Genomic DNA, 15,803 nt, shown 5'->3' with positions numbered 1-15,803 from the left:
TCGCTTCTTTAATGATTCTATTTGAGGATAGGACTATTAAATATGCAGAGGAATTTAGTATGCAATGTTGAATAATAATTTTAGTGATTTGCTACAGTAGAGTATGATAAGGTTTTTGCTATGGTTTATACTAACTTATCTCACGAGTCCTTGTTGAGTTTTGTGTGGATGAAGCTTTTGAGATTTAGGGAGACCGTGATATGAGAGGAATTAAGGAGACAAAAAATCTCAAGCTTGGGGATGCCCAAGGCACCCCAAGATAATATTTCAAGAAGTCTCAAGCGTCTAAGCTTGGGGATGCCCCGGTTGGCATCCCACCTTTCTTCTTCAACAACTACCGGTTAGTATCGGTTGGTCCTAAGTTTTTGCTTCTTCACATGATGTTTGCTATTCTTAGAATGCTATTTTATTTTGCTTTGCTTGCTGTTTGAATAAAGTACCAAGATCTGAAATTAATAAATGTTAGAGAGTCTTCACATAGTTGCATAATTATTCAACTACTCATTGATCTTCACTTATATCTTTCGGAGTAGTTTGTCATTTGCTCTAGTACTTCACTTATATCTTTTTAGAGCATGGTGGTAGTTTTATTTTGTAGAAACAGATGAACTCTCATGCTTCACTTAGATTAATTTGAGAGTCTTAAATAGCATGGTAATTTTCTTAAATAATCCTAATATGCTATGTATACAAGATTAATAATAAAATTCTCTTATGAGTGTTTTGAATACTAAGAGAAGTTTGATGCTTGATGATTGTTTTGAGATATGGAGGTAATAATATCAAAGTCTTGATAGTTGAGTAGTTGTGAAATTGAGAAATGCTTGTGTTGAAGTTTGCAAGCCCCGTAGCATGCACGTATGGTAAACGTTATGTAACAAATTTGAAACATGAGGTGTTATTTGATTGTCCTCCTTATGAGTGGTGGTCGGGGACGAGCGATGGTCTTTTCATACCAATCTATCCCCCTAGGAGCATGCGCGTAGTGCCGAGGTTTTTGATGACTTGTAGACTTTTTCAATAAGTATGTGAGTTCTTTATGACTAATGTTGAGTCCATGGATTATACACACTCTCACCCTTCCATCCTTGCTAGCCTCTTCGGTACCGTGCATTGCCCTTTCTCACATTGAGAGTTGGTGTAAACTTCGCCGGTGCATCCAAACCCTGTGATATGATACGCTCTTTCACACATAAACCTCCTTATATCTTCCTCAAAACAGCCACCATACCTACCTATTATGGCATTTCCATAGCCATTCCGAGATATATTGCCATGCAACTTTCCACCATTCCGTTTATTATGACACGCATCATCATTGTCATATTGCTTTGCATGATCATGTAGTAGACATAGTATTTGTGGCAAATCCACCGTTCATAATTCTTTCATACATGTCACTCTTGATTCAATGCATATCCCAGTACACCGTCGGAGGCATTCATATAGAGTCATACTTTATTCTAGTATCCAGTTGTAATCATTGAGTTGTAAATAAATAGAAGTGTGATGATCATCATTTTTAGAGCATTGTCCCAAGTGGGGAATAAAAAAAAGGTAAAGGCCATAAAAAAAGAGAAGGCCATAAAAAAAGAAAGGCCAAATAAAAAATGGGAGAAAAAGAGAGAAGGGACAATGCTACTATCCTTTTACCACACTTGTGCTTCAAAGTAGCACCGTAATCTTCATGGTAGAGAGTCTCTCATGTTATCACTTTCATATACTAGTGGGAATTTTTCATTATAGAACTTGGCTTGTATATTCCAACAATGGGCCTCCTCAAGTGCCCTAGGTCTTCGTGAGCAAGCAAGTTGGATGCACACCCACTTAGTTTCTTTTGTTGAGCTTTCATACATTTATAGCTCTAGTGCATCCGTTGCATGGCAATCCCTACTCCTTGCATTACCATCAATCGGTGGGCATCTCCATAGCCCATTGATTAGCCTCGCTGATGTGAGAATTTCTCCTTTTTTGTCTTCTCCACATAACCCCCTCATTATTCTATTCCACCCATAGTGCTATATCCATGGCTCGCGCTCATGTATTGCGTGAAAGTTTATAGGTTTGAGATTACTAAAGTATGAAACAATTGCTTGGATTGTCATCGGGGTTGTGCATGATGAGAGAATTATTGTGTCACGAAAATGAAACATGACTAAACTATATGATTTTGTAGGGATGAACTTTCTTTGGCCATGTTATTTTGAGAAGACATAATTGCTTAGTTAGTATGCTTGAAGTATTATCATTTTTATGTCAATATGAACTTTTGTCTTGAATCTTTCAGATCTGAATATTCATACCACGATTAAGAAGAATTACATTGAAATTATGCCAAGTAGCACTCCGCATCAAAAATTCTGTTTTTATCATTTACCTACTCGAGGACGAGCAGGAATTAAGCTTGGGGATGCTTGATACATCTCCAACGTATCTATAATTTTTGATTGCTCCATGCTTTGTTATCTACTATTTTGGGCAATATTGGGCTTTATTATCCACTTTTATATTATTTTTGGGACTAACCTATTAACCGGAGGCCCAGCCCAGAATTGCTGTTTTTTTTCCTATTTTAGTGTTTCGAAGAAAAGGAATATCAAACGGAGTCGAAACGGAACGAAATCAACTGGAGAAGTTATTTTTGGAAGGAAAGCTACCGGATGGACTTGGACCCCATGTCAGGAGCCAAGGGAGGTGCTCACGAGGGTGGGGCGCCCCCCCCTAGGGCGCGCCCCCTGCCTCGTGGGCCCCCAAAGCTCCGCCGACGTACTTCCTGCACCCATATATACTCACGTACCCTAAAACTTCCAGAACAGACAATAGATCGGGAGTTCCGCCGCCAGAAGCCTCCGTAGCCACCGAAAGCCAATCTAGACCCGTTCCGGCACCCTGCCGGAGGGGGCAATCCTTCTTCGGTGGCCATCTTCATCATCCCGGTGCTTTCTGTGACGAGGAGGGAGTAGTTCTCCCTCAGGGCTGAGGGTATGTACCAGTAGCTATGTGTTTGATCTCTCTCTCTCTCTCTCGTGTTCTTGAGGTGATACGATCTTGATGTATCGCGAGCTTTGCTATTATATTTGGATCCTATGATGTTTCTTCCCCCCTCTTCTCTCTTGTAATGAATTGAGTTTCCCCTTTGAAGTTATCTTATCGGATTGAGTCTTTAAATATTTGAGAACACTTGATGTATGTCTTGCCGTGGATATCTATGGTGACAATGGGATATCACGTGATTGACTTGATGTATGTTTTGGTGATCAACTTGCGGGTTCCGCCCATGAACCTATGCATAGGGGTTGGCACACGTTTTCGTTGTGATTCTCCGGTAGAACTTTGGGGCACTCTTTGAGGTCCTATGTGTTGGTTGAATAGATGAATCTGAGATTGTGTGATGCATTTCGTATAATCATGCCCACGGATACTTGAGGTGACATTGGAGTATCTAGGTGACATTAGGGTTTTGATTGATTTGTGTCTTAAGGTGTTATTCTAGTACGAACTCTAGGGCTTTTTGTGACACCTATAGGAATAGCCCAACGGATTGATTGGAAAGAATAACTTTGAGGTGGTTTCGTACCCTACCATAATCTCTTCGTTCGTTCTCCGCTATTAGTGACTTTGGAGTGACTCTTTGTTGCATGTTGAGGGATAGTTATGTGATCCAATTATGTTATTATTGTTGAGGGAACTTGCACTAGCGAAAGTATATATGAACCCTAGGCCTTGTTTCAACACATTGCAATACCGTTTACGCTCACTTTTATCATTAGTTACCTTGCTGTTTTTATATTTTCAGATTACAAAAACCATTATCTACCATCCATATACCACTTGTATCACCATCTCTTCGCCGAACTAGTCCACCTATACAATTTACCATTGTATTGGGTGTGTTGGGGACACAAGAGACTTTTTGTTATTTGGTTGCAAGGTTGCTTGAGAGAGACCATCTTCATCCTATGCCTCCCACAGATTGATAAACCTTAAGTCATCCACTTGAGGGAAATTTGCTACTGTCCTACAAACCTCTACACTTGGAGGCCCAACAACGTCTACAAGAAGAAGGTTGTGTAGTAGACATCAGTACACAACCGGCGTCTCAAGCACACTAGCTCGCTCCCCAAATATCATTTCACTATTCAATCGTCGCCGGGGAAAGATGGGCACGTGGACACGTGTCGTGAGGGCAACTTCGGTGGCCCACTCCGGCGAGAGCGCGGCCGCAGCCGCCATGCGCATGCTAACAAGGTGCATGAGTGCAGCCGCAATTTGCGACCAGGCGGCAAAGGAAGCCCAAACGGCCGTTGTTGCTTTTTAGGTGGCGGCAGCAACATCTGCCTCGGGGATAGCAACTGGCGAGATTGGCACAGCAGCTATTCGTTCCACAGCGGTGGCCTTAGCCCTGATGGAGGCCGCTGATGTCTACTACACAACCTTCTTCTTGTAGACATTGTTGGGCCTCCAAGTGCAGAGGTTTGTAGGACAGTAGCAAATTTCCCTCAAGTGGATGACCTAAGGTTTATCAATCCGTGGGAGGCGTAGGATGAAGATGGTCTCTCTCAAACAACCCTGCAACCAAATAATAAAGAGTCTATTGTGTCACCAACACACCCAATACAATGGTAAATTGTATAGGTGCACTAGTTTGGCGAAGAGATGGTGATACAAGTGCAATATGGATAGTAGATATAGGTTTTTGTAATCTAAAAATATAGAAACAGCAAGGTAACTAATGATAAAAGTGAGCGAAAACGGTATTGCAATGCTAGGAAATAAGGCCTAGGGTTCATACTTTCACTAGTGCAAGTTCTCTCAACAATAATAACATAATAGGATCATATAACTATCCCTCAACATGCTACAAAGAGTCACTCCAAAGTCACTAATAGCGGAGAACAAATGAAGAGATTATTGTAGGGTACGAAACCACCTCAAAGTTATTCTTTCCGACCAATCCGTTGGGCTATTCCTATAAGTGTCACAAACAGCCCTAGAGTTCATAGTAAAATAACACCTTAAGACGCAAATCAACCAAAACCCTAATGTCTCCTAGATACTCCAATGTCACCTCAAGTATCCGTGGGTATGATTATACGATATGCATCACACAATCTCAGATTCATCTATTCAACCAACACAAAGAACTTCAAAGAGTGCCCCAAAGTTTCTACCGGAGAGTCAAGACGAAAACATGTGCCAACCCCTATGCATAAGTTCACGAGGTCACGGAACTCGCAAGTTAATCACCAAAACATACATCAAGTGAATCACATGATATCCTTGTCACCACAGATAAGCACATGCAAGACATACATCAAGTGTTCTCAAATCCTTAAAGACTCAATCTGATAAGATAACTTCAAAGGGAAAACTCAATTCATCACAAGAGAGTAGAGGAGGAGAAACATCATAATATCCAACTACAATAGCAAAGCTCGCAATACATCAAGATCATGTCGACTCAAGAACACGAGAGAGAGAGAGAGAGAGATCAAACACATAGCTACTAGTACATACCCTCAGCCCCAAGGGTGAACTACTCCCTCCTCGTCATGGAGAGCACCGAGATGATGAAGATGGCCACCGGAGAGGGATTCCCCCCCTCCGTCAGGGTGCCGGGATGAGTCTAGATTGGTTTTCGGTGGCTATGGAGGCTTCTGGTGGCGGAACTCCCGATCTAGGTTTCTTTCTGGAAGTTTCTGTGTATATAAGAGGTTTTGGCGTCGAGAACAAGTCAGGGGGGTCTCCGGGCTGTCCACGAGGCAGGGAGGCGCGCCCAGGGGGGTGGGCACGCCCCCACCCTCGTGGGTAGCCTGAGACTCTTCTGGCCCAACTCTTTTACTCCATGGCCTTCTTCTGGTCCAAAAATAAGCTCCGTCAAGTTTCAGGTCAATTGGACTCCGTTTGGTTTTCCTTTTCTGTGATACTCAAAAACAAGGAAAAAAACAGAAACTGGCACTAGGCTCTAGGTTAATAGGTTAGTCCCAAAAATCATATAAAATAGCATATAAATGCATATAAAACATCCTATATGGATAATATAATAGCATGGAACAATCAAAAATTATAGATACGTTGGAGACGTATCAGCCGCCCACGACCATGTCGAGGCCGCCCACGCCCTGCTCCTGGCGGTCACCACACAAATCGGACAAAGCTTCTCCGACAATGGTCGGCAATCCACGGCCGAAGAGCTGGCAATCGCCGAGAGTGTTCGAGCAGCCGTCTATTCCTCCGTTGCATACCTTGCGACGATGGAGCCCGTCCAAGCCCAGATCGCGTCCGCCCACGCCAACTCGTGGCGGCCTTTTCCAAAGAGATGGCGGACGCGGATGGAGAGATGCTTGCCGAGTATGGTGTGATGGATGCCATGGAGCCCCTTCCCCAGGAGACCGTCAGGCGCGAGCTGGACATGGAGGCGGTGGCGGAGATCGACGAGCACCAGCAGGTCTTTAATTTGTTAGAGTAATGTTTATGTCAGCTAGCTCTATTTAATTGCTGAACTTGCTCAATTAAGAAGTGTGGGTGTGTTGTAGTCTCCTTTGTGTACCCAAATTATGCAATGACGTGGATGACCACTGTAACCATGGAAATTCGAACCAAAACTTTTGACGTTCAAACTCATCACACACGGGTTAAGCTATCTGAATCATTTGTGATGTCCACATATCGTACACAGTTCTGAATAAGGGACTGTGTCTGATGACACTTTGCGTGCCAGTTTTTTGGCTGAAGCGATTCCAAATTTTTGGCTTCCGCGGAAATATCTACCTCCCCGCCGCCCCCCTTACCAAAAGCCACATTTCCCCTATTTCCGCCTTCCTTTCCAAGTTGAAATCTTCACTCCTTGCTTGCAGCCGCCGCCGCCTCCTCGCTGACGACCCTCCTTCACACTGCTCGGCTTCCTCTATCCAGGCAGGTAATCCACACCCGACCCCATCCTCCTCCTTCTTCCACATCCCACATGCCCAGACCGCCGGCGCGAGCGCGACACCTTCCACCCAAATCACCGACCCCTCCACCAAAAAAGCGCCAGCCTAAGCCATGGTGCACGCAATATAGCCAGGACCTCAAGGAGCATTTGGCAGCGGAGAAGCAAATCGTGGCCGCATGCGCGGATGATGTCGCGATGGCTGCCATTCGTGACGACCCCCGGATCTTGAAGGAGCACCTTGCCAATTGCTAGCTACGCCGGTTAAGCATGCTCGGTTTACCCGTTGCATGTGCTGCTCCTGCCTTTCCTTCACAAATTCTAGTGAATTGTGCTATCTAATTTCACCATGCAATCTGTTGCTCTAGTGTATATGTTCTATATGTCGTGCAGTGTGGTGCTCACTTATTAACTGTTTTGTTAATTAGTTGTCGTCTTCAGTTAACTGTTTGGTTCAATTCTGCAAATGTGATGTTCAATTCTTCAGGCTGCAATTTTTTATAGTCTTCCATGTGAGAAATAAATCGAATTTATCTTTACAAAATTGTGGATGCATTCTGTTATTGTATACAATGTGAGGAATAAATTGAATTTGGCTGTAGTAAATACATGAGAAACAAATACAATTGCTACAATTGGCTGTAGTTAACTGTTTGGTTAACTCCCTGATCTTCTATTAGGAGTATGTTATATTGTGCAATGTGGTGCTTAGTTAATGTTTGGTTCATTTGTTGTGGTGTTTGGTTAACTGCTTGGTTCAATTCTGCAATGCGATGTCCAATTGTCGTGGGTAGAATTTTGTATTGTTTTGCATGCGACGAATAAATCAAATTTGGCTGCACTTAATACATGAGAAACATATACATGTGCTATATTTCCTAGTTTTTAAACATGCTTGGTTTCGGTAAATGGGTTTTCCGTGTGACTTTAATTAATCTGATGAATCTGCAATGTGCTTATTTTTCATCAACATATTTTACTGATAGCATGCGAACCCTTACTTAACCTGATGACTAACTACCTTATATGTGTTGCAGGGAAACAATGGGAAGCACTGAGGTTTACAATCGAGGTTAGCACGTGCATGGTCCGTTGTCTAATAGCACATTATTGTGCAATTGCAGGAACCATTCTAATATTTTTTTTAACAATTTGGTCTTGCACATGTAGTGAAGGAAATATGCCCTAGAGGCAATAATAAAGTTATTATATATTTCCTTATATCATGATAAATGTTTATTATTCATGCTAGAATTGTATTAACCGGAAACATAATACATGTGTGAATACATAGACAAACAGTGTCACTAGTATGCCTCTACTTGACTAGCTCGTTGATTAAAGATGGTTATGTTTCCTAACCATAGACATGAGTTGTCATTTGATTGACGGGATCACATCATTAGGAGAATGATGTGATTGACTTGACCCATTCCGTTAGCATAGCACTTGATCGTTTAATTTGTTGCTATTGCTTTCTTCAAGACTTATACATGTTCCTATGACTATGAGATTATGCAACTCCCGTTTACCAGAGGAACACTTTGTGTGCCACCAAACGTCACAACGTAACTGGGTGATTATAAAGGTGCTCTACAGGTGTCTCCGAAGGTACTTGTTGGGTTGGCGTATTTCAAGATTAGGATTTGTCACTCCGATTGTCGGAGAGGTATCTCTGGGCCCTCTCGGTAGTGCACATCACCTAAAGCCTTGCAAGCATTGCAACTAATGAGTTAGTTGCGAGATGATGTATGATGGAACGAGTAAAGAGACTTGCCGGTAACGATATTGAACTAGGTATTGAGATACTGACGATTGAATCTCGGGCAAGTAACATACCGATGACAAAGGGAACAACATATGTTGTTATGCGGTCTGACCGATAAAGATCTTCATAGAATATGTGGGAGCCAATATGAGAATCCAGGTTCCGCTATTGGTTATTGACCGGAGACGTGTCTCGGTCATGTCCACATTGTTCTCGAACCCGTAGGGTCCGCACGCTTGAGGTTTCGATGACAGTTATATTAGGAGTTTATGAGTTTTGATGTACCTAAGGAGTTCGGAGTCCCAGATGAGATCGGGGACATGACGAGGAGTCTCGAAATGGTCGAGACGTAAAGATCAATATATTGGACGACTATATTCGGACATCGGAAAGGTTCCGAGTGATTCGGGTATTTTTCGGAGTACCAGAGAGTTACGGGAATATGTATTGGGCCTTATTGGGCCATACGGGAAAGAAGGAAAAGGGCCTCAAGGGTGGCCGCACCCCTTCCCTTGGTCTGGTCCAAATTGGACTAGGGAAGGGGGGCGCCCCCTTCCTTCCTTCTCCTTTTCCCTTCCCTTTCCTTCCCTCCTACTCCTACTACTTGGAAGGGCTCCTAGTTCTACTAGGAAAGGGGGAATCCTACTCCCGGTGGGAGTAGGACTCCCCTAGGGCGCGCCATAGAGAGGGCCGGCCCCTCCCCTCCTCCACTCCTTTATATATGTGGCCAGGGGGCACCCCATAGACACACAAGTTGATCTTCGTGATCGTTCTCTTAGCCGTGTGCGGTGCCCCCCTCCACCATAATCCTCGATAATATTGTAGTGGTGCTTAGGCGAAGCCCTGCGACAGTAGAACATCAAGATCGTCACCACGCCTTCGTGCTGACGGAACTCTTCCCCGACACTTTGCTGGATCGGAGTCCGGGGATCGTCATCGAGCTGAACATGTGCTAGAACTCGGAGGTGCCATAGTTTCGGTGCTTGATCGGTCGGGCCGTGAAGACATACGACTACATCAACCGCGTTGTGCTAACGCTTCCGCTTCCGGTCTACGAGGGTACGTAGACAACACTCTCCCCTCTCGTTGCTATGCATCACCATGATCTTGCGTGTGCGTAGGAAAATTTTGAAATTACTACGTTCCCCAACAGTGGCATCCGAGCCTAGGTTTTATGTGTTGACGTAATATGCACGAGTAGAACACAAGTGAGTTGTGGGCGATATAAGTCATACTGCTTACCAGCATGTCACACTTTGGTTCGGCGGTATTGTTGGATGAAGCGGCCCGGACCGACATTACGTGTACGCTTACGAGAGACTGGTTTTACCGCCGTGCTATGCACACAGGTGACTAGCGGGTGTCATTTTCTCCAACTTTAGTTGAACCGAGTGTGGCTATGCTTGGTCCTTGCGAAGGTTAAAACAGCACCAACTCGACAAACTATCGTTGTGGTTTTGATTCATAGGTAAGAACTGTTCTTGCTAAGCCCGTAGCAGCCACGTAAAACTTGCAACAACAAAATAGAGGACGTCTAACTTGTTTTTGCAGGGCATGTTCTGATGTGATATGGTCAAGACGTGATGAGATATAAGTTGTTGTATAAGATGATCATGTTTTGTTGAAGTTATCGGCAACTGGCAGAAGCCTTATGGTTGTCTCTTTATTGCATAAGATGCAAGCGCCAAATAATTGCTTTACTTTATCGCTATGCAATAACAATAGTTGCAAGAGCAATAGTTGGCGAGACGACCATGTGACGACACATTGATATAGATCAAGATGATGGAGATCATGGTGTCATGACGGTGACGATGGAAATCATGACGATGTTTTGGAGATGGAGACCAAAGGCACAAGATGATGATGGCCATATCATGTCACATATTTTGATTGCATGTGATGTTTATCTTTTATGCATCTTATCTTACTTTAATTGACGGTTGCATTATAAGATGATCTCTCACTAAATTTCAAGATAGAAGTGTTCTCCCTGAGTATGCACCGTTGCCAAAGTTCGTCGTGCCCAGACACCACGTGATGATCGGGTGTGATTATCTCTACATCCATCTACAACGGGTGCAAGCCAGTTTTGCACACGCAGAATACTCAGGTTAAAATTGACGAGCCTAGCATATGCAGATATGGCCTCGGAACACTAGAGACCGAAAGGTCAAGCATGAATCATATAGTAGATATGATCAACATATTGATGTTCACCATTGAAAGCTACTCCATTTCACGTGATGATCAGTTATGGTTTAGTTGATTTGGATCACGTGATCACTTAGATGACTAGAGGGATGTCTATCTAAGTGGGAGTTCTTAAGTAATATGATTAATTGAACTTTAATTTATCATGAACTTAGTCCTGGTAGTATTAGCATATCTATGTTGTAGATCAATAGCTCGCGTTTAGCTCCCCTGTTTTATTTTTGATACGTTCCTAGAGAAAACTAAGTTGAAAGATATTAGTAGCAATGATGCGGATTGGATCCGTGATCTGAGGTTTATCCTCATTGTTGCACAGAAGAATTATGTCTTTGATGCACCGCTAGGTGACAAACCTATTGCAGGAGCAGATGCAGATGTTATGAACATTTGGCTAGCTCAATATGATGACTACTTGATAGTTTAGTGCACCATGCTTAAACGGCTTAGAATCGGTACTTCAAAGACATTTTGAACGTCATGGACCATATGAGATGTTCCAGGAGTTGAAGTTAATATTTCAAGCAAATACCCGAGTTGAGAGATATGAAGTCTCCAACAAGTTCTATAGCTAAAAGATGGAGGAGAATAGCTCAAGCAGTGAGCATGTGCTCAGATTGTCTGGGTACTACAATCGCTTGAATCAAGAGGGAGTTAATCTTCTAGATAAAATAGTGATTGACAGAATTCTCTAGTCACCATCACCAAGTTAGTAGAACTTCGTGATGAACTATAATATGCAAGGGATAACGGAAACGATTCCAAGCTCTTCGTCATGCTGAAATCAACGAAGGTAGAAATCAAGAAAAGCATCAAGTGTTGATGGTAAACAAAACCACTAGTTTCAAGTAAAGGGACAAAGGGAAGAAAGGGGGACTTCAAGAAGAACGGCAAGCAAGTTGCTGCTCAAGTGAAAAACCCAAGTCTGGACCTAAGCCTGGAACTGAGTGCTTCTACTGCAAAGGGACTGGTCACTGGAAGCGGAACTACCCCAAGTAATTGGCGGATAAGAAGGATGGCAAAGTGAACATAGGTATATTTGATATACATGTTATTGATGTGTACTTTACTAGTGTTTATAGCAACCCCTCAGTATTTGATACTAGTTCAGTTGCTAAGAGTGGTAACTCGAAACGGGAGTTGCATAATGAACAGAGACTAGTTAAGGGTGAAGTGACGATGTGTGTTGGAAATGGTTCCAAGATTGATATGATCATCATCGCACACTCCCTATACTTTTGGGATTAGTGTTGAACCTAAATAAGTGTTATTTGGTGTTTTCCTTGAGCATAAATATGATTGGATCATGTTTATTGCAATACGGTTATTCATGTAAGTTAGAGAATAATTGTTGTTCTGTTTACATGAATAAAACCTTCTATGGTCATACACCCAATGAAAATGGTTTGTTGGATCTCGATCGTGGTGATACACATATTCATAATATTGAAGCCAAAAGATGCAAAGTTAATAATGATAGTGCAACTTATTTGTGGCACTGCCGTTTAGGTCATATTGGTGTAAAGCGCATGAAGAAAATCCATGCTGATGGGTTTTTGGAATCACTTGATTATGAATCAGTTGATGCTTGCGAACCATGCCTCATGGGCAAGATGACTAAGACTCCGTTCTCCGGAACAATGGAGCGAGCAACAGATTTGTTGGAAATCATACATATTGATGTATGTGGTCCGATGAATATTGAGGCTCGTGGCAGGTATCATTATTTTCTGATCTTCACAGATGATTTGAGCAGATATGAGTATATCTACTTGATGAAACACAAGTCTAAAATATTTGAGAAGTTCAAAGAATTACAGAGTGAAGTGGAGAATCATCGTAACAAAAATAAAAGTTTCTACGATATGATCGCAGAAGTAAAATATTTGAGTTACGAGTTTGGACTTCAGTTAAAACAATGTGAAATAGTTTCACTACTCACGCCACCTGGAACACCACAGTGTAATGGTGTGTCCGAACATCATAACCGTACTTTATTAGATATGGTGCGATCTATGATGTCTCTTACCGATCTACCACTATCGTTTTGGGGTTATGCATTAGAGACAGCTGCATTCACGTTAAATAGGGCACCATCTAAATCCGTTGAGACGACACCATATGAACTATGGTTTGACAAGAAACCTAAGCTATCGTTTCTTAAAGTTTGAGGTTGCAATCTGATAAGCTCTAACCCAAATTGGAGAAGTGCGTCTTCATAGGATACCCAAAAGAAAATGTTGGGTACACCTTCTATCATAGATCCAAAGGCAAGACATTCATTGCTAAGAATTGATACTTTCTAAAGAAGGAGTTTCTCTCGAAAGAAGTGAGTGGGAGGAAAGTAGAACTTGGTGAGGTAACTGTACCTGCTCCCTTATTGGAAAGTTGTTCATCACAGAAATATGTTCCTATGACTACTACACCAATTAGTGAGGAAGCTAATGATGATGATCATGTAACTTCAGATCAAGTTACTACCGAACCTCGTAGGTAAACCAGAGTGAGATCTGCACCAGAGTGGTACGGTAATCCTATTCTGGGGGTCATGTTACTTGACCATGACGAGCCTACGAACTATGAGGAAGCGATGATGAGCCCAGATTCCGCGAAATGGCTTGAGGCCATGAAATCTGAGATGAGATCCATGTATGAGAACAAAGTATGGACTTTGATTGACTTGCCCATCGATCGGCGAGCCATTGGTATTAAATGGATCTTCAAGAGGAAGACGGACGCTGATAGTAGTGTCACTATCTACAAAAGCTAGAATTGTCGCAAAAAGTTTTCGACAAGTTCAAAGTGTTGACTACGATGAGAGTTTCTCACTCGTATCTATGCTTAAGTCTATCCAAATCATGTTAGCAATTGCCGCATTTTACGAAATCTAGCAAGTGGATAAACAAAACTGCATTCCTTAATAGATTTATTAAAGAAGAGTTGTATATGATGCAACAAGAAAGTTTTGTCAATCCTAAAGGTGCTAACAAAATATGCAAGCTCTAGCGATCCATCTTTGGACTGGTGCAAGCATCTCAGAGTTGGAATATACGCTTTGATAAGTTGATCAAAGCATATAGTTTTATACGGACTTGCAGTGAAGCCTGTATTTACAAGAAAGTGAGTGGGAGAACTACAGTATTTCTGATAAGTATATGTGAATAACATATTGTTGATCGGAGATAATGTAGAATTATTCTGCAAAGCATAAAGGAGTGTTTGAAAGGAGTTTTTCAAAGAAAGACCTCAGTGAAGCTGCTTACATATTGAGCATCAAGATCTATAGAGATAGAGCAAGACGCTTGATAAGTTTTTCAATGCGTACATACCTTGACAAGATTTTGAAGTAGTTCAAAATGGAATAGTCAAAGAAAGAGTTCTTGCCTATGTTACAAGGTGTGAAGTTGAGTAAGACTCAAAACCCGACCACGGCAGAAGATAGAGAGAGAACGAAAGTCATTCCCTATGCCTCAGCCATAGGTTCTATAAAGTATGTCATGCTGTGTACCAGACCTATTGTATACCCTGTCCTGAGTTTGGCAAAGGAGTACAATAGTGATCTAGGAGTAGATCACTGGACATTGGTCAAAATTATCCTTAGTGGAATAAGGATATGTTTCTCGATTATGGAAGTGACAAAAGGTTCGTCGTAAAGGGTTACGTCGATGCAAATTTTGACACTGATCCAGATGACTCTAAATCTCAATATGGATACATATTGAAAGTGGGAGTGAGGGAGTCCTGGATTAGGGGGTGTCCGGATAGCCGGACTATACCTTCGGCCGGCCTCCTGGACTATGAAGATACAAGATTGAAGACTTCGTCCCGTGTCCAGAGGGGACTTTCCTTAGCGTGGAAGGCAAGCTTGGCGATACGGATATGTAGATCTCCTACCATTGTAACCGACTCTGTGTAACCCTAGCCCTCTCCGGTGTCTATATAAACCGGAGGATTTTAGTCCGTAGGACGGACAACAATCATACCATAGGCTAGCTTCTAGGGTTTAGCCTCTCTGATCTCGTGGTAGATCTACTCTTGTACTACCCATATCATCAATATTAATCAAGCAGGACGTAGGGTTTTACCTCCATAAAGAGGGCCTGAACCTGGGTAAAACATCGTGTCCCCTGCCTCCTGTTACCATCCGGCCTAGACGCACAGTTCGGGACCCCCTACCCGAGATCCGCCGGTTTTGACACCGACATTAGTGCTTTCATTGAGAGTTCCTCTGTGCCGTCGCCATCAGGAAGGATGCCTCATCCCGTCGTTAAAGACGGCACCGTTGCTAAAGGAGCTTTGCCTGTCGGCCAAACTCTCTGGCTAGGTGGTTTCCTTATGACCGCCTGTTCGGCTGCTGCGCCGACGATGACCTCTCGGGTCATCGAAAGCAATCTTCACGTCAGCTCGGAATTCAACGAGCAGCTAGATCCAATGGAGCTCTCTTCCCTAAACGAGCTCTTGGATCGCATCGCCGCCTTGGGAGTCCCTATGGATTACGACCAGATTGGGCCTAAACCCGATCTGAGAGAGATTAACTCTCCCCAGGTCACCCATCACGTTGCCATGGTAGAGGGACAGTGCGGCGACCCTTCATCTATTTTAAGGACTAGCTATGTCCGGATTCCCGATCCCTCCAAGCCGGATACCCGCGGAGGGGAGGACATCACTCAAGACCTGAACTTAAAGTCAGGCGACGGGCTAAATTCATTGGACAGCATCCAAGAATCCAAACTTCCGAGTTCGGAAACTCCTTGGCCCCTGGGTCTCAGATTGGGCGAGGTTTCGGATTTGATTCCACCCACCCACCCATACATAAGCGATCTATCCCAAATTAGGCAAGAGCCCGAAGAAACAGTACATCATTACTAGGCCAGATTCCTCCTGGTTATGAAC

The sequence above is a fragment of the Triticum urartu genome, chromosome 3A (assembly GCF_056163025.1).
Source record: "Triticum urartu cultivar PI428250 chromosome 3A, HENAU_Tu73, whole genome shotgun sequence".
Classification (NCBI taxonomy): Eukaryota; Viridiplantae; Streptophyta; class Magnoliopsida; order Poales; family Poaceae; genus Triticum; species Triticum urartu.
Note: the sequence above shows the minus strand (reverse complement) of the source record.